Below are 23,112 nucleotides of genomic sequence, written 5' to 3' on the forward strand. Positions count from 1 at the left end.
CAGGGACAGGGGCGCAGGGCAGGGACACCGTGGGACAGCCTGGGCTGCACAGGGCACAGGGATGGGCAGCAGCTGCAAGACAGCCCTGCCAGAGCCAACATGGGCAGCACTTTGGCCATGGCTGCTGGCCCTGGGCCTGAGGCCACGAGGGGACAAGTGACCCTTGCAGGCCTGGAGCCTCATTGCCTCCTCGTCCCTGCTCAGCAGCCTGGCAGGGGCCGACATGCCAAAACTAAGCTCACAGATGTTGCAAAAGCAGGGGAAAAAGTCAAGAAGGAAGACAAAACTTAGGGAGCAAGATATGAGGGACATGGCATGGACACTTCAGAAAACAACCAAAACAAGAAAGAAATCTTTCCCAAAGTCAAAGCCATCAAAAGGCATGGCATGCCATCAAGGGCAGGGACATGCACCAAAGATTCCTCTATTGGTCCCCATTGAAATCACAAGATTCCTTTTCCTTTCTCGAAAAGAAATCTCATTTCCTTTCGGGAAAGGAAAAGGAATCTTGCAAATCCTAAAAGAAAGGCTTCAAACACTCTGGAAATGAGATAGGTTCCAATGAAATGCAATTGAAAAAAGCAGAAAATCAGGAAATTTAGTGTCTTCAAAAAATAGGCTGTGAGGAAATCAGCTGCATTGCAAAGAACCAAAACATGCCAAAACTAAGCTCACAGATGTTGCTAAAGCATAATATTTATCCCCACTGAAGGCTAAAACAGAAAAGAAGGACCTGCAAACATGCTGGAATGGAGACACCATCAAAGGAATTGCAATTGGAGGAGAAAAAAAGAAAACTTGGGAAATTTAGTGACTCTAAGAAAATGGCCCGGGATTATATCAGGCGCAATGCAAAGGACCAAAACATGCCAAAACTAAGCTCACAGATGTTGCAAAAGCAGGGGAAAAAAAGTCATGGAGGGAGACACAACTTAGGGGGCAAGATATGAGGGACATGGCATGGACACTTTAGAAAACAAACAAAAAAAGAAAAAAATCTTTCCCAAAGTCTGAGCCATCAAAATGCAGGCAGGCCATATGCCAGCAAGTGCAGGCACATGCAGCAAAGCTTGCCAAAATTGATCCCCACTGAAGGCCAAAACAGAAAAGAAGCACCCACAAACACGCTGGAATGGAGACACCATCAAAGGAATTGCAATTTCAGGAGAAAAACAGAAAATTTGGGAAATTTAGTGACTCTAAGGAAATGGCCCAGGATTATATCAGGTGCAGTGCAAAGGACCAAAACATGCCAAAACTAAGCTCACAGATTTTGCGAAAGCAGGGGAAAAAGTCAAGGAGGAAGACACAACTTAGAGGACAAGATATGAGGGACATGGCATGGACACTTCAGAAAACAACCAAAAAAAGATAAAAATCTTTCCCAAAGTCAAAGCTATCAAAAGGCATGGCATGCCATCAAGGGCAGGGACAAGCACCAAAGATTCCTCTATTGGTCCCCATTGAAATCGCAAGATTCCTTTTGTCTTCCTGAAAGTAAATGAAATTTCCTTTTGGGAAAGTAAAAGGAATCTTGCGAATCCCAAAAGAAAGGCTTACAAACATTCAGGAAAGGAGATAGTTTCAAATGAAATGCAATTGAAAAAAGCAGAAAATCGAGAATTTTAGTGTCTTCAAAAAATAGGCTGTAAGGAAATCAGCTGCATTGCAAAGGACCAAAACATGCCAAAAGTAAGCTCACAGATGTTGCAAAAGCAGGGGAAAAGTCAAGGAGGAAGACACAACTTAGGGGGCAAGATATGAGGGACATGGCATGAATACTTAAAAAAAAAAAAAAAAAAAGAAAAAATCTTTCCCAAAGTCAAAGCCATCAAAACTGCAGGCAGGCCATATGCCAGCAAGTGCAGGCACATGCAGCAAAGTTTGCCAAAATTGATCCTCACTGAAGGCCAAAACAGAAAAGAAGGACCTACAAACACGCTGGAATGGAAACACCATCAAAGGAATTGCAATTGGAGGAGAAAAAAACAAAATTTGGGAAATTTAGTGATTCTAAGAAAATGGCCCGGTATTATATCAGGTGCATTGCAAAGGACCAAAACATGCCAATAGACGGCTCACAGATGTTGCAAAAGCAGGGGGAAAAGTCAAGAAGGAAGACACAACTTAGGGGGCAAGATATGAGGGACATGGCATGAATACTTAAAAAAAAAAAAAAAAAAAAATTTTACAAAAATCAAAGCCATCAAAATGCAGGCAGGCCATACGCCAGCAAGTGCAGGCACGTGCCGCAAAGCTTGCCAAAATTGATCCCCACTGAAGGCCAAAATAGAAAAGAAGGACTTACAAACACGCTGGAATGGAGGCACCATCAAAGGAATTGCAATTTCAAGAGAAAAACAGAAAATTTGGGAAATTTAGTGACTCTAAGAAAATGGCCCGGGTTATATCAGGTGCAGTGCAAAGGACCAAAACATGCCAAAACTAAGCTCATAGATGCTGCAACAGCTGGGGAAAAAAAGTCATGGAGGGAGACACAACTTAGGGGGCAAGATATGAGGGACATGGCATGGACACTTCAGAAAACAACCAAAAAAAGATAAAAATCTTTCCCAAAGTCAAAGCCATCAAAAGGCATGGCATGCCATCAAGGGCAGGGACATGCACCAAAGATTCCTCTATTGTTCCCCATTGAAATCGCAAGATTCCTTTTGTCTTCCCGAAAGGAAATGAAATTTCCTTTCGGGAAGGGAAAAGGAATCTTGCGAATCCTAAAAGAAAGGCTTACACACACTCTGGAAAGGAGATTGGTACAAATGAAATGCGATTGAAAAAAGGAGAAAATCGGGAATTTAGGTGTCTTCAATTAATAGGCTGTGAGGAAATCAGCTGCATTGCAAAGGACCAAAACATGCCAAAACTAAGCTCACAGATGTTGCAAAAGCAGGGGGAAAAGTCAAGGAGGAAGACAAAGCTTGGAGGGGAAGATATGAGGGACATGCCATGGACACTTCATAAAACAACAAAAAAAAGAAAAAAGTCTTTCCCAAAGTCAAAGCCATCAAAATGCAGGCAGGCCATACGCCATTAAGTGCAGGCACATGCAGCAAAGCTTGCAAAAATTGACGCCCACTGATGGCCAAAACAGAAAAGAAGGAATTACAAACTCACTGGAATGGAGATACCATCAAAGGAATTGCAATTGGAGGAGAAAAATGAAAATTTTGGGAAATTGAGTGATTCAAAGGAAATGGCCCGGGATTATATCAGGTACTGTGCAAAGGAGCAAAACATGCCAAAACTAAGCTCAGAGATGTTGCAAAAGCAGGGGAAAAAGCCAAGGAGGAAGACAAATCTTGGAGGGGTAGATATGAGGGACATGGCATGGATATTAAAAAAAAAATATGAAAAAAAGATAACCTTTCCCAAAGTCAAAGCCATAAAATGCAGGCAGGCCATATGACATCAAGCGCATGCACATGCAGCAAAGCTTACAAAAATTGACGCCCACTGAAGGCCAAAACAGAAAAGAAGGATTTACAAACACACTGGAATGGAAACACCATCAAAGGAAATCCAATTGGAGGAGAAAAAAAAACAGTTTGGGGAAATTGAGTGACTCAAAGAAAATGGCCCAGGATTATATCAGTTGCAGTGAAAAGTAGATAAACATGCCAAAACTAAGCTCATAGATGTTGCAAAAGCAGGGGAAAATGTCAAGGAGGAAGACAAAACTTGGAGAGGAAGATATGAGGGACATGGCATGGACACTTCATAAAACAACAAAAAAAGATAAATGTCTTCCCCAAAGTCCAAGCCATCAAAAGGCATGGGATGCTATCAAGGTCAGGGGCATGGACCAAAGATTCCCCTATTGGTCCCCATTGAAATCGCAAGATTCGTATTCCCTTCCAGAACGGAAACGAAATTTCCTTTCGGGAAGGGAAAAAGAGTCTTGCGAATCCCTAAAGAAAGGCTTACAAACACTCTGGAAAGGAGATAGGTTCAAATGAAATGCAATTGAAAAAAGCAGAAAATCGGGAATTTAGTGTCTTCAAATGAGGAAATCAGCTGCATTGCAAAGGAAAAAAACATGCCAAAACTAAGCTCACAGAGGTTACAAAAGCAGGGGAAAAGTCAAGGAGGAAGACAAAACTTGGTGGGGAAGATATGAGGGACATGGCATGGATACTTAAAACAAAAAAAAAAAAGAAAAAAATCTTTCCCAAAGTCAAAGCCATCAAAATGCAGGCAGGCCATACGCCATCAAGTGCATGCGCATGCAGCAAAGCTTGCCAAAATTGATCCCCACTGAAGGCCAAAACAGCAAAAAGGACTTACAAACACGCTGGAATGGAGATACCATCAAAGAATTGCAATTGGAGGAAAAAAGAAGAAAATTTTGGGAAATATAGTGACTCAAAGGAAATGGCCACGGATTATATCAGGTGCAGTGCAAAGGAGCAAAACATGCCAAAACTAAGCTCACACATGTTGCAAAAACAGGGGAAAAAGTCAAGTCCCAAATTTTCTTTCCCAGGGCCGGGCCAGGCCAGGCCAGAGCAGTGCTCCCAGCCCTCCAGGAGAGGACGGGCTCTGCCAAGCCCAGCCTGGGCACTGCCCCCAGCCCAGGGACAGGCGGCTGCTTTGCCCAAGGGCTGGGCCCAGAGAAGCAGAGCTGTCACAGCCCCAGTTGGTTCTGGTCTGCGTGCGGCCCAAGCAGGGCCCGTGGGTGCCTTGGGCAGTGCAGGAGCAGCACAGGAACAGTTGCCAGGGACTGGGGAGGCACAGGGCTCAGCCTCTGCACGGTGACACAGCATTCAGGCTGCAGGGGACAGAGCCAATAGCACGGGGCATGAGCAGCTCTGTGGGGCTCAGAGCCTGCAGCAGCATCGGCCCCAAGGCTGCTCTGTCCCTGCCTGGCTGATGGGCAGGGCTGGAGGCCTTGCAGAGCAGGGGCCATTGTGGGCACGGCTGTCCCAGGAGCTGCCCCCTGGCCCAGCTGGGTCCCACTTGGGCAGGAAGGAGGCTCCCAGCCCCGGCATGGCCGAGCAGCTCCTGCCTCCCCCTGCCTCTGTTCTGATCCCCACGCTGTCTGCTGACACAAGAGCCCCTGGGCCAGGCTGTCACAGGGCTGCTTTGCCCTCACTTGGCTCCCTGGCACCAGCGCCGTCCTGCTTGCTGCCAGACATCGCAACTGTAAGCAGATAGTCCCTTTCCAGGAATTGGACTCCGCAGCGGCCGCACGCTTCTCCCAGAGCCCGAGCAGCGGCGGCTCGCTCCCAACACCGAGCCGGGAAGGCGCCGAGGTACAGCGCGGGCTCGGCTCTGGGCACGATCCGCCCCGCCCCTCACACCCGCCCGCCCTTTCCCGCCCTCTGGCCCCGCCGCGCGGCGCCCGTACTGTCATGGCGGCTCTCGCCCACAAGGCGGCGCCCTAAGCCCTGCAATGGCGCCGCGAACCTTCTGGCGCTCTGGAAGGCGCGGGCCTGGACCTGTTGCAAACTGGGCCCTACGTCCCATTTCCTGAAGAAAACATGTCCTGTCATGCCTGGGCTGTCCATGCTTCCAAGCCTGATCAACAGGAAGAGACATTTAACCTGTGACACACATAGCAGCCTACAAGCTCGAAGTGATGGCCAGGTGTTAGAAAAGCAAAGTAGTTGTTGCTAGAATTGTCTTTAAGACTCAGGGCTAGGCCCGTTTCACTGATCTCAGACCCAGAGGGAGGTTGACAAAGCTTGGGAAGAAGGATGCCCACTGATAGTGGACACAAAGGATGCAGAATTTAGGGGCCATAAGGACATCTGCTAGAACTGCCAAGTTAAGGAAAACAGTCCTAAAGTCATCTCAGCAAATATGCTGAGCTGAGCACCAGCTGGGTAAGAAAGAGTGTGATGTTTGCAGGCAATGGGACTTTGGCACCCAAATTATCCTGGGCCTGGCCATGGGATGGTTCTGGTCACCAGAACACATGAAAAGACAGCATAATGCAAGCACTGGGCAGTGTGCTTCATAGAACCCAGACAAAAAAGCTGGGAAGACTGTGCTGGATTCTTGTGTGGTATCTACCCCTTCTGTTCCTTCTTCTTCTCAAAAAAATTTGTAAGCCTGATTAAAAAAACTTACTTAGAACCATGGTCAGTGCCATATTCTGAAAACTTACAGCTGATTTACAGGTTTAGTATCTCACAGAGCAGGTTTGAGGCCCTGGAATTGGAAGGACAGACAAGTGATGAGGTGGGCAAAAGTCCTTCTGGAATAGAGGAGTACCTAGGGCAGGTCAGGCAACACCATGCATGGTGAGCACCTCTGTTCCAAGGGAAGGCAGGGTCCCTTCAGGCCTTCCCAAAAGCATCTCAAGGGAAGGTTTCCATCTCCCCTGCCCTGTTTCCTTGACTTTAGCTGAATCTTTCTCTTACTGAAAGACAGGAAGCTCAGGTGTGTTAGGAGAATACTGTCAGCATTGGCAGCGGTGAACACTCAGTGTGAAAAACGCCAATCACTTGTTCATAAAATTTTAAAAGTTTAGTAGTAATAAAATAGTTTTAAAAATAGTAACACAATTAGAGTAATAACAATTTGGATAAATTGAATTAAGACAATATGAGACAATAAAAACAAAGAGTTACAGACGTTCGGGTACCTTTTCTGGGTATCAAGAGCCTGAAAAAGGACCCCCATTAACAAAGGATTAACCCTTAAAAACAATAGCCCGTTGCATATTCATACACTTCATACATGATGCATAAATTCCATTCAAATACAGGATTCTGTCTCGTCACTGTCAACTTCTTCCTTTTAATCCTAACAGCGCCTCCAAGGTGAGAAGTTCATTTTTTCTGATAAGAAGGCAATAAATTCCCTTTCTCTGAAAGATTTAAGTGTCCTGTGGCTGCTATCTGGCTGCAAGCCCTTTCTGTTAAACAAAGCATCTTACATAGCATAGTTTCTATTTTTATAATCTAAAACTATATTTAACACAGTGCTTAAGAAAATTAATACAGCATTGCTTTCTAACACAACACATATAATATTCATTTTAATATTTGCGAAAAGCCAGTCATAAAATACATGCATTTTTCACAATCCCCACTCCTGTTCTTTGTAAATCATTTGGCTTGAGCAATATTTTTTTTCTACTTATATCTTCTGGACTATGCTGGTAAAATAAAACACGGGATTACACAAGAAAGAAATATAAAAACAGTTGTAACACAAATGAAAGATCTTAATTTCTTCTAATACATTACCCCACCAGCTAGATTTTAACATTGTTTTCTAATTTTTGGACTGGTACCTGGGTTATTGTATGCGTATATATTTTTCTTTTTGATTTCTTTTGCTTTTGCTAGAATGACTTTTCTGTGGTCATCAATTTTCAACGATCTGATATATTGAAATTTCCACAAAAACCCCCTTCTTTGGCCAATAAATGGTCTAAAGCGAACCTTTCTGATACCCTACAGTTTTTGTTTGGCTTAGCTGACTTAATATTAACTCTAATGCCTGGGCAGCCTTATTTGCTATCATTTCTATAACTGCTTGGAGTCTTGTAATACAATTCAACAGATAATTTGGAGTCAATACAGAGTTAGATTGCTGTGCTGGTTTTACCTTTTTGTTTATTATTTGGGGTTTTTTTTCCAAATCTTGAACCGTATCTTCAAGATTAAATTTAAAACAAATTCATCTCTCTCCTTTTGGACATTCAGTTCTAAATCTATTGCCACTTTTTCTTAAGTTTCTTGTAATCTAATAATTTACTCCATTTTGCCTACAAGTCCTTAATTTGGATGGGTTATAGCAGTGGCTGTTGACATAGGTGTGTGTAATAAAGGAGGAACTTTGGTTTCTTTCTATGTGATGCGTTCTGTAGCATTTGTGACACAATCCTGCTGGTATCCCGAAAGGGAGAAGACAACAAATGAGTGCCAGAAACAGGAATAACAGAGGGCCAGTATGGCTTATCCTCCCACCTCCCATGCCTGTGAGGTTGCAACCCACAGCAGGTGTATTTGATCTTCTCGGTGGCGAAATACAGAGGCCAATCTGGTCTTGCCCTCTTTTTCCTTGTCACTTTCTCTTAACTAATTTCTAGGCAAATTGTTTTTGACACTCTTTAACTGTGGTCTCTTACTGTTCCTCAGGTGTCTCTCATTTAACAGGCACTAATAATTCCCATCCACAAAACCAAGTCAGTACTTTAACACTTTTTGCAATAAGAGCATAAATTTTGCGCATCACAACACTAATTACTCTTACAATTTAAGCATTTACTTATAACCCACCTAGCACGTCCAGTATTGGAATGAATCAAGTAAAGTTTACTAATGGAAATAGTAATTCCCCTTCTCCCTTGTACAATTCTCAGGCTAAGGTCAGAATACAAAAACATTCTTGATCTTTCTATCTGAAGTATTCCTCCCCCAAGGAGATGTTTTATTCAGGTAGTGCTCAAAACCAGTGATGTAAGCATTATCTTATTTCTTAATTCAGTGTAATTCTTTGTACATTTTTTGGGTCATTTGGGTTTTCTCAAACCATTACCACTCAGTCCCCATTGGAAAGTCAGTTCAGTATCACCCGGTTTAAATGTGATAGTCCCTTCCTCAAGTTTCTTCACAAGTCCTTTGATTCTGCTGGCATGAATTCACTCTCTTTCCATGATTTTGATTGTTGCTTCAGTAGTACGTGGAAAGGACTTCTTAATAGCATAGTAATAAAAGAAAGATAATACTGCATTAACTTTTACTATTTGCTTTCCTTCTAAACTTTCTGGGTTTAGCTAAAAGCTTTCTCTACAGCAGCCTCTTCTTCAGGAAAAAATCCTTCTCGTTAATGGCAAACAAAACACACAAAAGAAAAAAAACAACAAAAAACTTCTTACTTAAGAAAAACAAACCACTGTGTGAGGTTTGGAGAGTCATCAATCTCCGCTTTGATTTTATCTTTGAGTGCTAGCCCATCTCCCCCTCTCTTCACGGCCTTGCTGTCAGTGCTGTTCTTGGCCCTTCCCCCGGTGCGGCCCCTTGGCTGCAGGGCCGGAGCCGGGGAGAGCAGCCCCGGGCATGGGGACCCTGGGGGCTGCCCTGGGTCTCTTTTGCCCTCTCTCTCTGTCTCTCTCCTTCTCTCTCTCGGCCCACTTCCCGGGCCGACGCTGCCATCCTGGGCTCGGGACCCCGACAGTCTGGGAGCCCCCCTGGCAGCTCTGCCCCGGAGCCAGCCCTTTCCTGGCCGCAAACCTGTGTCCTCTGCTGCCAGCACCGCCCGGGGCACCTCCATGGATCGGTCCCTGCCGCAGCCCCCGAGACCCCGCCGCTCGTAGGGAGCGCTCAGACACCTCCCAGCCTTGACAACCCCAAACTTGGCGTGCCCAGGTGCTCCTGACATTCTTTCTCTTTCTCTCGTCAACTTATCCTCTTTTCTCTTCAAGGAGGGCCCGTTCTGCTAAGGCTTTTCCGGACCCCAGTGTGGCATTGAATAACCTCTTAACAACCATGTGTTAAGACACTTCTCTGCCTTTCATGCAAAAAACTTGCATTCACACTTCTGCTCTCTTCGAGCACCAAGATGTCATCACTTCACATTCTAACATCTCAGAGTGTCCTAACTATTTCTCTACTTCAACTTCTCTCTTTCTTCTCTCTCAGTTGTAACCCTTATGGGGTCGATATTTATTCTTCCCCTATTTCTTTCTCCAGCCCAAACTTCTTTGTTGATTTTTTTTTTCTTCATCCTCTTGGCTTAATTTCAAAACTCTAGCTGTCATTTTCTTATTTTCTGATATAACTCTTACTCTTAATTGCACTTGTAAGACTCTTCCCAATAAATTGCTACCTGCCCCTGGGACCAATAACACATCTCCCATCTAAATTTTAGTTTCTTCCCTCAATTACCACATCTTTAATGACCAGAAATGTAAAACTTCCTCTTTTTGCCCCTGTTACTTTCACTATATGTTTGCTCACACTATAACCTTTTGGAACGTTTAACAGGCAGGTTTTCTCTGCCCCTGTGTCTATAACAAATTCAAATTCTTCTTCTTGGGGACACACTTTTAAAGTTATCACAGGCTCCTGATGGTATTTGTTTCCCCCCAAAAAAATTAGAGCCTATGACTTTTTTTTATGGGCCCATTTCTTTAAAGATTTTCAGATCTTCTGCTTACTTAGGACCATTTTCCTTTTTCTCTAAAGTTTGTTTATCTATTTAGTTGGAGTTTTTTCTTTTGCCTCTAAAAGCTGTCTCTCAAAAATCTTTTGTTTTCACATTTCGTCTTTGATATGCTGTCTCATTTATTCTCTTGGTTATGTAATTACAATAACTGTTCATGTGTTTACTCCCCTCCTCATTATTTTAACCCCATTCAGGAGGTACAGTTGGCATTTTGTCTTCTCTGGGGGTCCCTGCGGATTATCTTTTTCTTAAGCTTTTATTTCAGTTGCTCTGATTAATTGCTTTTCTTCCTGAGAAAAATATTATTTTCATTACCAACCACATCTCTTCTCAAGTATACATGTTTGGACCTAAAAGTTGGTCTAATTGTTCAGCTATGCCTGTGGGATTCTCCAAATATCTCTTTTATTTATTTCTTAAAATTTCAGACCTCAGACAAAGTCAAAGAAGCATTTACAAACTCTGATCCATCACCCCGCTTTGAGAACCTCTCTTAATGGAAATAGACCAATCTCTTTATCCCATTCTTTTTGGATTTTTATCTTCTACAGCCTTTCTCATGTATTTTTAGGAAGAATCAGGAGAGGGCTTTCTTCTAACTGAATTTTTAGTGCTTCGATAAAGTGATTCCTTTAGAGAGTTTCCCTGAGCAGCCGGAGCTGTTGTTACCAAGGGAATGGAGCTCAGGGCAGGACGGGGAGACTCGGCCCAGCTCAGGGTCTGGGGGCTCCAAAGGCGGGGTCTGCAGCCGGGATGGCCCGAGGGGATCGGCCCAGCTCAGGGTCTGGGTGCTCCAAAGGCGGGGTCTGCAGCCGGGATGGCCCGAGGGGCTCGGCACAGCTCAGGGTCTGGGGGCTCCAAAGGCGGGGTCTGTGGTTGGGATCGCCCGAGGGGCTCGGCACAGCTCAGGGTCTGGGGGCTCCAAAGGCGGGGTCTGTGGTTCGGATCGCCCGAGGGGCCGTTCCGGTGCAGGCCGAGCTGGAGCGGGGATCGCCCCCTCACGGCTCACGGTGGCTGATCCGGCACAGACAAAGCCGGGACTGACCCCGGGAGCCGACAGAATCAAGGCAGCCGGGGATGGGACAGACGGAACCCCCCTCGGTGCGGTCAGCGCGGTAACCACGGCGCACAGGGCAGGACAGACCCCCAGCCCCGGCACGAACTGCGGAGCGGGACTGGGACACACGGACTGGGACAGACGGAGTGTGCCGGAGCCGGCACAGGGGCTGGGAGGGCTGGTGCGAACGAGTGGGGGAACGAACGGGAATGGATGAGGTAATTTGTTCTCAGCTTTATACTTTCCCCGTTTTGCTTTTATTGACTTCCAAAAATGTTATTTTCTTACAGCCTCCCCCCTCCCCAGCATGTGGTATACTCTTTTTCTTCTGGTTTAAACGGTTTTTACAAATAAATCCAGAGCTTAACAAATCTAAACTTCTGCTTGGATACTTTGAAGTGGTCGACGAGCTAACTCACGACCTTCTCATATTGTTTTTCTTATCACCCTTTTATTTATCTTTTGGCAAATTATACATGTTTCAGGTACTTGTTTTTTTACTCTAAAAGTCTCAATGCGCCCATAGTTCTTTTAAAAAAATGATCACACCTAGCCTGTGTATCCCACCGGGCTTTTTGATACATGTCTTCTGCTACTCCCTCGTAAGCGTTTTATTATCTAATTGTCTTCCATATCAAGATGTTTCTATTTCCCCGATTTATCTTGTTCGCCACGATCTTGTTTTAATTCCCCCCCCCTTTTTTTTTCTTCATTTGGAGTTAATATTAACTCTTTCAGCTCTATTTTCTGCTGCATCTTTAGCTTCTTGATCTGCCAATTATTTATTTTATTTCTTCTTATTTCTAGGTCTTTACCTTTTGGTGTCCTTTAATATGTACTATTGCTATCTCTCTTAGGTAATTTTAATGCCTCTAAAACCTCGAAAATAAGTTTCTCATGTACTAATCTTTTTCTTCTTTAATTAAGCAATCTCCCTTTTAAAATTTTTCTTAAGGTATGTGCTACTCTAAAGGCATACCTTAAATCAATATATAACTCTTTTTTGTTAAATTTTCTAATGCTGTTTTTAAGTATATAATTCACAAGTTTGCATGTTTTTTCTCATCAACTTCTGCATACCCTGTATTTTGCAATGAGTTGTATTTCTGTTGGTTAACATAACTCCCAAAGTGCTGTCTTGGGGTATTTCTGTTGGTAATTTTTTTCTGCTTTTCTTTTCCTGTATCCACCTTACTGAATTTCTGTCTCATTTTTCAGTTTTCTATCTATTCGTCCCCTGCTTCTGTTTTTCACTTTTTACTAACAACTTAAATACCACTTTTCTTTCAACTACTTACACCCAAAAAACCCCCTTTTTCTCACACTGCTTTTCAATACAATCCACCTCCCTCCGAGGAGATATGGTAAGGCTTAAAATGCACAATCGACATTACCTATACTTTCATTCATCTACATTCACTCACTTTTATTTCTCATTCACTTTCACACATTCCTTCACACTCTCAAGACACAAAGTGGATCCTTATTGCTAGAAAATCACAGGTCCTTGTGGCCCCCTCTTTTGCTTTGGGGTTTACCTCCAGGTCTCAGTGTCACCAGGCCCCCTAGAAGGGCCCTGACTCTGGCTGCCTCTGGTGTCCGTTCCCCTGTGAGGCTGTCTGCGTGTCTTTCACACTCTTCAGCTACGGCCCCTCACACGCCCAGGGAACGCTAGCCTGGTTCGCAGGTCACTCACTCCTCTTCGGCCCAGAAGCCCCCACCCAGCCGGGAGCTACAGCCTGGTGTGCAGGTCACTCACTCCTCTTTCCACTGCCTCCCCCTTCCCACCCGCCCGGGAAGTTGAGGCTGACTCTGTGTGGGTCTCACTCTCACACACCACAAAACAACAATAAGGTACCTTTTACTTTCACATCACCTATTACAAGTTTAGGTGTTACTGGCCAGTCCCGGTGCTATTGGATATCCCTCAACCCAGCTGTGTTATCCAACCTCAAATGCTCTTGGGCAATTTTTCCCTCAATCCTGCTGTGTTGTCCAACCCCAGATGCTCTCGGGTAATTTTCCTTCAATTCAGCTGTGTTGTTCAACCCCAGATGCTCTTGGGCATTTTCTGTCCCTCAACCCAGCGGTGTGGTACAACTACAGATGCTCTTTGGCATTTAATTTGTTCTGCTGTGTTGTCCAACCCTGGATATTCTTGGGCATTTTTTTATCCCTCAATCTAGCGGTGTTGTCCCACCCTGAGTGTTCTCGGGCATATCCTCACTCTGACAGAATTCTGCTCAACCCTGCTCTTGGATGCTCTTGGAATATAAATCCCTCAACCCAGCAGGTTTTAGGGGCCCCTCCTGTCCTGTTTCCTAGAGGATTGGGCTAGGAAACCTTGCTCCCCACCTCCGAGGGGTCCAACCCCTCCCTGAGACCCAGTCCCAGTTACTCCGGGGGATTCTTTCACTCTCTTATGAGTCTCTTTGTCTCTTTACTGGCCGCTTTTCCAGCGAAAAGTCGGAAACGCAGCGTGGGAGACTCCGCACTCACTTGGCAGGTCTGGGACAAGCAGCCCTCCTCTCATTCACACGCATTCATCCCCCGTGCCTGCCCCCCCCAGAAGTACTTACCAATCCTTTTTCCTTCCCGGGTTCTTCGTGCGCACTACTACTCTTAGGGGCCAATTACAGCAGTTGTAGGGAGCCTTTTCCCGTTCTCTTTGTTTTATTGTCTCCTTTTGTCCACAGATCGTAACCTGCGTCTGTCGGTCACTTCAGGGGAAGCAGAGCGAGGCTGCCAAAGAGGGCAGGGCGCGCCTTCCCCACTCTGACTCTCCTAAAGCACCGGCAGCGAGGTGTTAGCAACCATCCTCTGCTACCAAATTGTGAAAAACGCCAATCACTTGTTTTTAACATTTTTAATGTTTAATAGTAATAAGATGGTTATATAGTAACACAATTAGAGTAATAACAATTTGGACAAATTGAATTAAGACAATATGAGACAATAAAAACAAAGAGTTACAGACGTTCGGGTACCTTTTCTGGGCAGCACGAGCCTGAAAAAGGACTCCCGGTAACAAAGGATTAACCCTTAAAAACAATAGCCCGTTGCATATTCATACACTTCAAACATGATGCATAAATCCCATTCAAACACAGGATTCTGTCTGATCAGTGTCAACTTCTTCCCTCTAATCCTAATAGTGCCTCCAAGGTGGGAAGAAGTTTGTTTCTTCTGATAAGAAGGCAATAAATTCTTTTTCTCTGAAAGATCTAGGTGTCCTGTGGCTGTTATCTCGCTGCAAGCCCTTTCTTTTAAACAAAGCATCTTACATAACATAGTTTCTACTTTAACAATTTTTATAACCTAAAACTATATTTAACACAATACTTAAGAAAATTAATACAGCATTGCTTTCTAATAAAACACATAATATTCATTTTAATATTTGGAAAAGCCAATCATAAAATACAGGCATTTTTCACACCCCATTTCTGGACATCAGGGCTCCCTGCTGCCCTTTTCCTGGCCATCCCATGGCTCCCAGCCTCCAGACTGGCCATTGGCTTGACCCTGGGATGCCCTGGAATGCCTTGGTCCCCCATTCCTGCCTTTTCCAGCCCCCAGCCCCAGCTTTGTGCAAAACCAGAGACCCCCTGAACTCCTCATTCTCAAACATCCCCGGTGTCCCCACCCTGGTCTCCCCTTTTTGAGAAACCCTGGACTCCCCTTTCCTGGGCTCAAGGACCCCCTGGAACTCCCTTTTACCTCTCCACGTCCCTGCCCCTGTCCCCTGTCCCTGTCCCCTGTCCCTCGGTTCTGTGGGGCCCAGGGTGGCAGCAGGACCCAGGGCAGCCCTGGGGGAGAACAACCCTGAGCCCCAGCTGGGCCAGTTCCCCCAGTTCCCCCCAGGTCACTCCCAGCATGGGCCCTGTGGCTCCCAGTCACCCCCAGGATGCTCCCAGTCACTTCCAGTTACACTCAGTGTGATCCCAGTATCATCCCAGTCACTCTCAGCATGATCCCAGTATGATCCCAGTCACTCTCAGTACGGTGCCGTTTGCCCCCAGTATGGTCCCAGTCACTCCAAGTCACCCAGTAGGATTCCAGTCACACCCAGTAGGATTCCAGTCAATCCCAGATACTCCCAGTATTATTCCAGTGACTTCCTTTATGGTTCTTTTGTGATTCCAGTCACTCCTGGTCTCTCCCAGTACATCCCAGTTGTCCCTAATGTGTTTCCACTCACTCCCAGTTGCTCCCAGTAGCTTCCGGTATGATTCCATTTGCTCACAGCCACTCCCAGTCACCTCCAGCATGATTACAGTCACTCCCTGTATATCCCAGTTGCTCCACCATGGTCCAAATTGCCCTCAGCCTGCTCCTAGTCACTTCCAGTATGATTCCAGAAGGATCCCAGTCACCCTCAGTGTGGTGCCAGTTCCTCCCAATATGATCCCATTTGTCCCAGCATAGTTCCATTTCCTCCCAGTGTGATCCCAGTTGCCTCTAGCACAGACCCAGTCCCTCCCAGTATGATCCTACTCTGATGCCATGATGATCCCAGTTGCTCCTAGTATGGTCCTGGTTGCTCCCATTTCCTCCCAGTCTGATCCCAGTTGCTCCCAGTGGCCCCTGTGTTATGTTTTGGAATGGGAGGAAATTTAGGGAAGTGATGCAAAGTTTTTTGTGTATCAGACAGTCTGTTGAGCTGCTGAAAAGCTAGACATGCTTTTGTGAAACACATATGGTAAAGATGAAAAAATTCAGAAACTTTTCTTTTCTTTGTTGGTCGGCAGGGAGGTGCTGGGTTTCGGTTTGGGCTTCTGCTCTGTGTCTGGGCTGGGCTGGGCCAGGCCATCTTGCTGCAGGCTGGGCTTCTTTTCTATTTTCTGGGCTGCTTGCTGGCTTCTCTCTCCATGGGCTCTGGTTTGGCCGGGCTGGGCTTCAGCAGCTGCCGGGCAAGGAGACAGGGGAGGCTGCGGAGCTTTAGCCAGAGCAGGGCTGGCTGTGGCTGCGAAGATCTCGCTGTCAGGCTGCTGCTTCTTCTTCTTAGCGTGGCTGAGACCAGAGACTTCTGTGGCTGGTGTAGAAAACTAAACACTAACTATAAAGATGATCTGAACACAACTGAGCCACAGCTTTCTGTTAATAGTTACCAGTGGGTTAGGTAGGCTTCAGGTGTGATGTTAACTTTTTCAGTACTTCAATCTTCTTTTGAGTGAGAGAAAAGAAAAAAATGCAAGTATATTAAAAACAAGATGAAGACATTAAAGGTAATAAAGAAGAAGGTAAGTAAGTCCCAGATGGGAGGGGTGAGAAGATGCTTTGTTTTTAGAGCTGAAATCCTCTTGTAAGCTATAAAGAAAAGACTCTTTTCCCTTATAATACATAAAATGATAAGGAAATGAAAGTGTTTGAATTGATATTAAGTAAAGGCTTCTATGTTAAAGTAAGCAGATGTTGAAATAGCTGTAATCCCATGAGAAGTTTGCACAAAGAAAGAGCGCAGTCTTGTGCTTCTAAAAATGAAGATCTGTGTTCCCAGAGATGAAGATGATTTTAGAGATAGATAATGAGAACTTTTGCCTTTGAACAGCTCATCTTTAAAACAATACCCCATCAATCAACATAGCCCATCTCCAAGCCGTGGGAAGGTTGGTAGAAATAAGAAAGATTTTATGATAGCAAGGTTCCCCTGGCGGTTGTTATTCATGACAAAATTGAGAACCATGAGAAAACTGTTTTTTCCTTTTGTAGAAAAGTCTCCATAACTTTATCAAGAGGGACTTCTCTCCCTAAGTGAACTAAAAAAGGACTCTTTGAGAGGTAGTAAACTGACTAGAAATCTTAAGTTTAGTTTCTTTACATTGTCAGTGAGAAAGAAAAAGTTGTGGGGAGAAGTATTCTAAAAAGTTTGCTTTGATTCTTACAACCTTTTTTTTTCTTTTTACTTACTATTATTAAAATTTTTCTTTCTACCCTTTTAAAGTTTTGAGCCTGCTTTACCTTTCTCCTAATCCTATCTCACAACCAAAAATAAGTGTATTAGTAATTAGCCAACACCAAACCCACCACATTCTTTAGTGCATTAGCCAAAAAAAAATCTCAAAATTAAAGAGATCTTATATTAGCAAACCAAAACCACGACACCCTAGCACAGACCCAGTCACTCCCAGTATGATCCCAGTATGAATCCATTGTGATCCCAGTCTTTCCCAGCACAGTCCCAGTCAATCCCAGTTGCCCCCAGTGTAGACTCAGTTACTCCAGTCGCTCTCAGTGTGTTCCCAGTCACCCCCAGTATGGCTACAGTCACTCCCAGTATATCCCAGTTGGTCCCACTATGATCCCTGTTGCCCCAGTTCTGGCCCTGCTGAGTCCCAGTGTGATCTGATCCTGCACCCAGTGGAGCCCAGTGCTGGGCACGGTGTATCCCGGTGTATCCTTGTGTATCCTGCTGTATCCCAATATGACCCGGTGTATCCCAGTGTGACCTGGTGTATCTCAGTTTATCCTGGTGTATCCCTGTGTCCCAGTCCATCCCAGCCTGTCCCAGTCTGTCCCGGTTCCCTCCCTTCACTGGGAGTGACTGGGATCATAGTGGTGGAAAGTGGAACCTTAATGGGCCAAGTGGATGTGACTGGGAATGACTGTGAGTGTGCTGAGGGCAACTGGGATATACTGGGAGTGTCTGTAACCATCCTGAGGGTGTCTGGGAACAGACTGAGAGTCTCAGCAGGTCCAAGGACACCATGCTGACACTATGGAACCTCATGGAACCAAGGGGATCATTGTGGCACCACTGGAGCCCATGGAACCAAGGGGCCGTGGTGACACAGCAGGGCTTCATGGAACCCAGAGACCATTATGGCTCTGTGGGGCCTGATGGAACCATAGAGACCATTAGGACCCTTCAGGGCCTGGTGTCACCATTATGACACCTCAGAGCCTCATGGAAGCAAGGGACTGTTGGGACACTGTGGGGCCCCATGGAACCCAGGGAACATGGAACAGGTCTGGTTGGCTTGGCCTCCCAGGGGCCACCTGACAGGTCTGGGCAATGCAAGGATGTCAAGCGCTGCCTCTTATCAGCTCCTGGAGCACTGTGGTTCCGTGCTTTCCTTGCTATGAAAAGAACCATCCCTCTTTTCAGATGCCATTGCCAAAATTCATAGTCTCCCTAAAACAATTCCTGAATGCAAGGGTACCTCTCAGAAGAAAACCTGCCAGCTCTGGATGGCTTGGCCTCTGGCATTCGCCTCTCATCTGCCCCTGAAACCCTGGGGCTCTGTTCCTTCATTCTTATGGAAAAGAACCGGCCTTCATGTCCAGGGGCCATGGCCAAAATTAGAATTTGGCCTCCCAAATTTGTATATCCAAGGATTGCTCCCAGACAAAAGTAGCCAGGACAGAACGGTCAGGCTGGCCCTGTCCTCTGGTGATTATCTTAGAATATGAGATGAATGTTTTCAAATGAAACCACTTTGGAGAGGGCCCAGAGATCTCCCAATGTGGTGTTTTGAGGCCTCGGGCACATGACCACTACATATGGACAAAGGATTTCTTTGCTCTGTGCTGTTGTGGTGGTTACACACCATGGAAGTGATGTTCTAAGAGAAGCTGCTAGCAGTTTCCTCCATTTCTGACAATAAACACAACAAGTAATTAGCTTTGAGAATTGACAATCTGTTAAACCACTAAGGAAACTGTACACACCTCTGTGAAGACACATGTTAAAGATGAGAAAACCTGGGAAGGTCTCTTTCCCTTCTGGCTGGCAAGGAGGTAACAAGGCTGACCCAGCCCCCGTCTCAGCCAGGCCGGGCCGGGCGGCTCCTGCTGTGGGCCCGGGCCCCTTCCCAGGGACCCCGCCAGGCCCCATCGGCTGCCGGGCAAGGCAGGGGGAGGAGAAGCCATCGGCCCCCAGCCGTGCTGCTGCTGTGTTCTGGCTGAGATCCTGGCCCTGCCCCAGCGCAGCCCATCCTGACACAGCTCCAGCGCAGCCGCTGCAGAAACCTCCATTGTAAAACAGCTCCGTCTGCAAGCACCGAGCCCGGCCAGGGTCATGGAACCATCTGCAGTCCCCAGGTGAGATATGAACTCTTTCAGTGCTTCCATCCTCCACAGAGTGAGAGAAAAGGACAAAGAGCAGGCACACAGAGGAGCAACAGGAAGACACCGAGGTGAAGAGGAAGTCGAGTCCCTGATGGGGGGGATGAGAAGATGCCTTGATCTTGGGGCTGAAATCCTCTTGTAAAGCTATGGAGAAGGATAGAATTGATAGATCAGACTCTCTTTTTCCTATAATGCAATGGAAAGTATGTGGAGATGACTTGTTCAGCAAAGGCCTCCATGCTAAAGTAAGCAAATATTGAAGTAGCTGTGATCCCATGAGAGGTTTGAATATTGAAAGAGAGTGATGAGACCCTGTGCCCTCAGGGAAAGAAGAAGAAGACCTCTGTTCCCAATGCTGAAGATGATTTCAGAAATAGATGAAGAGCACATTTGCTCTTGAACAGCTCACCTTTAAACAACATGGCCCATAAACACAGCTGTGGGAAAAGCTGTGAACAAATGGGAAGGACTTCACAATTGCAGATTTTTCCAGGCGGCTTCTATTCATAGAAATTGAGAGCCATGAGAGAACTCTTTTCTTATGGAGAAATCTCCCTATCACGGAAGAGAGACTTCTCTCCCTGAATGAACTGAAAAAAGACTATTCTAGAGGTGGTAAAATGACGGAAATTTTAGGTTTTCTCTCTTTATATTGTCAGTAAAACAGAAAAGGTTATAGGGAGAGGAGAAGTGTTCTGAAAGTTTTGTTCTGATTCTTATTACTCTTTCTTCTGGTTACTATTAATAAACTTTTCTTTATATCCTCTAAAAGTTTTGAGCCTATGTTGCCTTACTCCTAATCCTACCTCACGGCAGGAAATGAGTAAGTATATTCTAGTGAGTGCAGTGCTAATTAGCCAACACTGAACCCACCACAGTATTTGATACATTGGCTGAGAAATCTCAAAGTGATGAACCAAAACCACTACAGAAAACTTCCTGATAAAATGCATTAGACCAGAGAGAAATCAAGGCAGAGCCATGGTTTGTCAGGACTTTCTTGATCCTCATGAGCTCCGTGGTGCATTTGGAGCTGAGCCCTGGAACCTCAGGGAGTGAGAGGAGATGGCACAAACCTTTCCAGGAGTCAAAGTCAGAGGAAACACCCAAAGTGTCTCAAAGCGTGAATGGGTCTCACTGAGGTCCATCCCCAACACAGGCTCCTCATGGACTCCTAGGAGGAGAGAACTGGAGGCCATAATTGGACAAAAGAGATTCAGAGTAGAAAGGAACATCCAAAGTACCTTGAAAATCTTGACTAATTCAAAGTATTAATGAGCCCCACTGAGTGTCAGTACAAAGATCTCAAGGGACTCATTCAAGCAGATAATTGGGGCCATGATTGAACAAACCACTCACAGAATCTGTATCAAAAGTGAAACACCAAGTACCTTAAAAAAACTGAAGTACCTTGAAGCATTAATGAGCCCTACTGAGTGTTTCAAAGCCTCTCCAGGGACTAATTACAGCAGATAATTGGAGGCCATGACTGCACAAACCTCTCAGAGACTCCAAGGCTAAAGCAAAACCCAAAGTCCTTTGAAAAACCTGCAGTCCCTGCAGGGAGCATGAAGGAGCCCCCAGGACCATTCCTGAGCAAGGCTCCCCAGGGACTCCTTCCAGCAGATCCTTGAGGCCACTGGGATGTGGGCTAGGGGGAGATGCTGAGGGCAGGACAAGGGGCTGACAGTGCCCAGCCTGGCTGGGCCTGTGCCAGGAGGCTCCAGTGCCTCAGGACAAGGTGTCTCCTCCCAGCCCTTGGTGGCACAGACCCTGCTGTGCCCCAGGGCACCAAGGCTTGGCTTCTCTTTGTCCTCACCTGTCATCACTGCTTGCAGTTCTCTGCTCTGCCTGGGGCCTGGGGACACTTTCTCAGTTGTGTCCCGCAGTGGGACCCATTAAAAGTGCAAGAAACTTTGGAGTGGGATTCTGCCTTGGAGTTCTGGAGAGGTTTCTTCAGCTCCCTCTCAGGGACTGATGTTCAAGGCCTAAGCACAAAGCCCCAGAGGCTCATTAAATTCCTTGTGCTGTGTCTGTGCTGATGAGTTGGGCTGGGCTCCTGGCACAGAGGCAACTCCTGGTAACCAAGCAAAGCTTCAAAAGCACATTTCTCTTGGCAGCTCTTCTGCCAGCCCAGCAGGGCTGAGGCACTGCCTGCAGCCACCCCGGGCACAGCACAGAGGCACAGAGAGCTTCAATCAGTCAGGGCTGGGAAGGTGCTGAGAAGTGCATGGGGCAGAATCACTGCCAGCCCTTGGCACAGGAACCTCTGGCTGCAGGAAAATGCAGCTGCAGCTCCTGGAGTGATCTCCTAAAGCTGGAACATCCCAATGCCTACAGACCCTGTGAGTACATTCTCTGATTGTCTCTTGTGCCGAGCAGCCAGGGGTGGCCAGGGCAGTCCTGCAGAGCAGGGTCCTGCAGCCCAGGGCGCTGTGCTGGGGCAGGGACTCTGCTGCCTGCCAGGGACAGCTCTCAGCCAGCCCTGGCAGCTGCTCCCAGCACTGGGGGACAAGATCTGGGTGGAAGGAGACAGCTGGTAAGGCTTGGAAGTGTTCTCCTTGTGTGGGGAGGATGTTGCATTGTTCAGGACTGCTCCCAGCATGGCATTTAACTGCAGAAAATTTCCAAGTAGATTATACCAGGGACCACAGCAAGGCAGGGGCTGCACAAAAGGGAAAATCCTGCTTTTTTAATCTACTAGTCTAGGTTGCCTGGGTAGGAAATTGCACATAGATATTCATCTCTCAGTTCAGGTTGGGAAAAATGAAAACATTTTCTCTCAGATGTTAATAAACCTGGCAGTAACAAAATCAGCACAGGGCCCCTTAGAGGCATCATCAGTGTTGTTTTTCCAGCCTCCTCAGAGTTGCTCTGATGTTTCCATCAGAGCCTGCAGAGGCAGAGCTGCCCCTGGGCAGTGCCTGAGCTGGGAGGGGTCTGCAGGGCAGAACTGAGCCCCCAGGGCTGGGCTGGGCTCTGGCAGCACTGGCAGGGCTCAGCCCTGGGCACAGGGAAGCAGCTGCTGGCAGGGACAGCTCCAGGCAGCAGAGCCCTGGGCAGGCAGTCGGGGGAAAAACCCCCCACACTATGCTGGGATATTAAAAGTCTTCTCCAAGCACAACTATTCGATGATTACTTTTTTTACAGATCCCCATGCCAAGACACTGCAAATGTCCAACAGCAGCTCCATCAGCCACTTCCTCCTGCTGGCATTGGCAGACACGCGGCAGCTGCAGCTCCTGCACTTCTGCCTTTTGCTGGGCATCTCCCTGGGTGCCCTCCTGGGCAACGGCCTCATCATCAGCGCCGTAGCCTGCGGCCACCACCTGCACACGCCCATGTTCTTCTTCCTGCTCAACCTGGCCCTCTCTGACCTGGGCTCCATCTGCACCACTGTCCCCAAAGCCATGCACAATTCCCTCTGGGACACCAGGAACATCTCCTACTCAGGATGTGCAACACAGCTCTTTTTTTTTTGCCTTTTTCATGTCAGCAGAGCTTTCCCTCCTGACCATCATGTGCTACGACCGCTATGTGTCCATCTGCAAACCCCTGCACTACGGGACCCTCCTGGGCAGCAGAGCTTGTGCCCACATGGCAGCAGCTGCCTGGGCGTGTGCCTTTCTCTATTCACTGCTGCATACAGCCAATACATTTTCCCTGCCCCTGTGCCATGGCAATGCCCTGGGCCAGTTCTTCTGTGAAATCCCACAGATCCTCAAGCTCTCCTGCTACAAATCCTATCGCAGGGAATTTGGGCTCATTGCAGTTAGTGTCTGTTTTGGTTTTGGCTGTTTTGTGTTCATTGTTTTCTCCTATGTGCAGATCTTCAGGGCTGTGCT

The 23,112-nt window shown here is 46.5% G+C and overlaps 1 pseudogene; it reads left to right on the top strand.

Moving 5' to 3' along the window:
- Nucleotides 1-22,503: 22,503 nt before the first annotated feature.
- LOC132085174 (olfactory receptor 14I1-like) lies at nt 22,504-22,819 on the top strand (annotated as a pseudogene).
- Nucleotides 22,820-23,112: the final 293 nt, after the last annotated feature.

The sequence above is a fragment of the Ammospiza nelsoni genome, chromosome 29 (genome assembly GCF_027579445.1).
Source record: "Ammospiza nelsoni isolate bAmmNel1 chromosome 29, bAmmNel1.pri, whole genome shotgun sequence".
NCBI lineage: Eukaryota > Metazoa > Chordata > Aves > Passeriformes > Passerellidae > Ammospiza > Ammospiza nelsoni.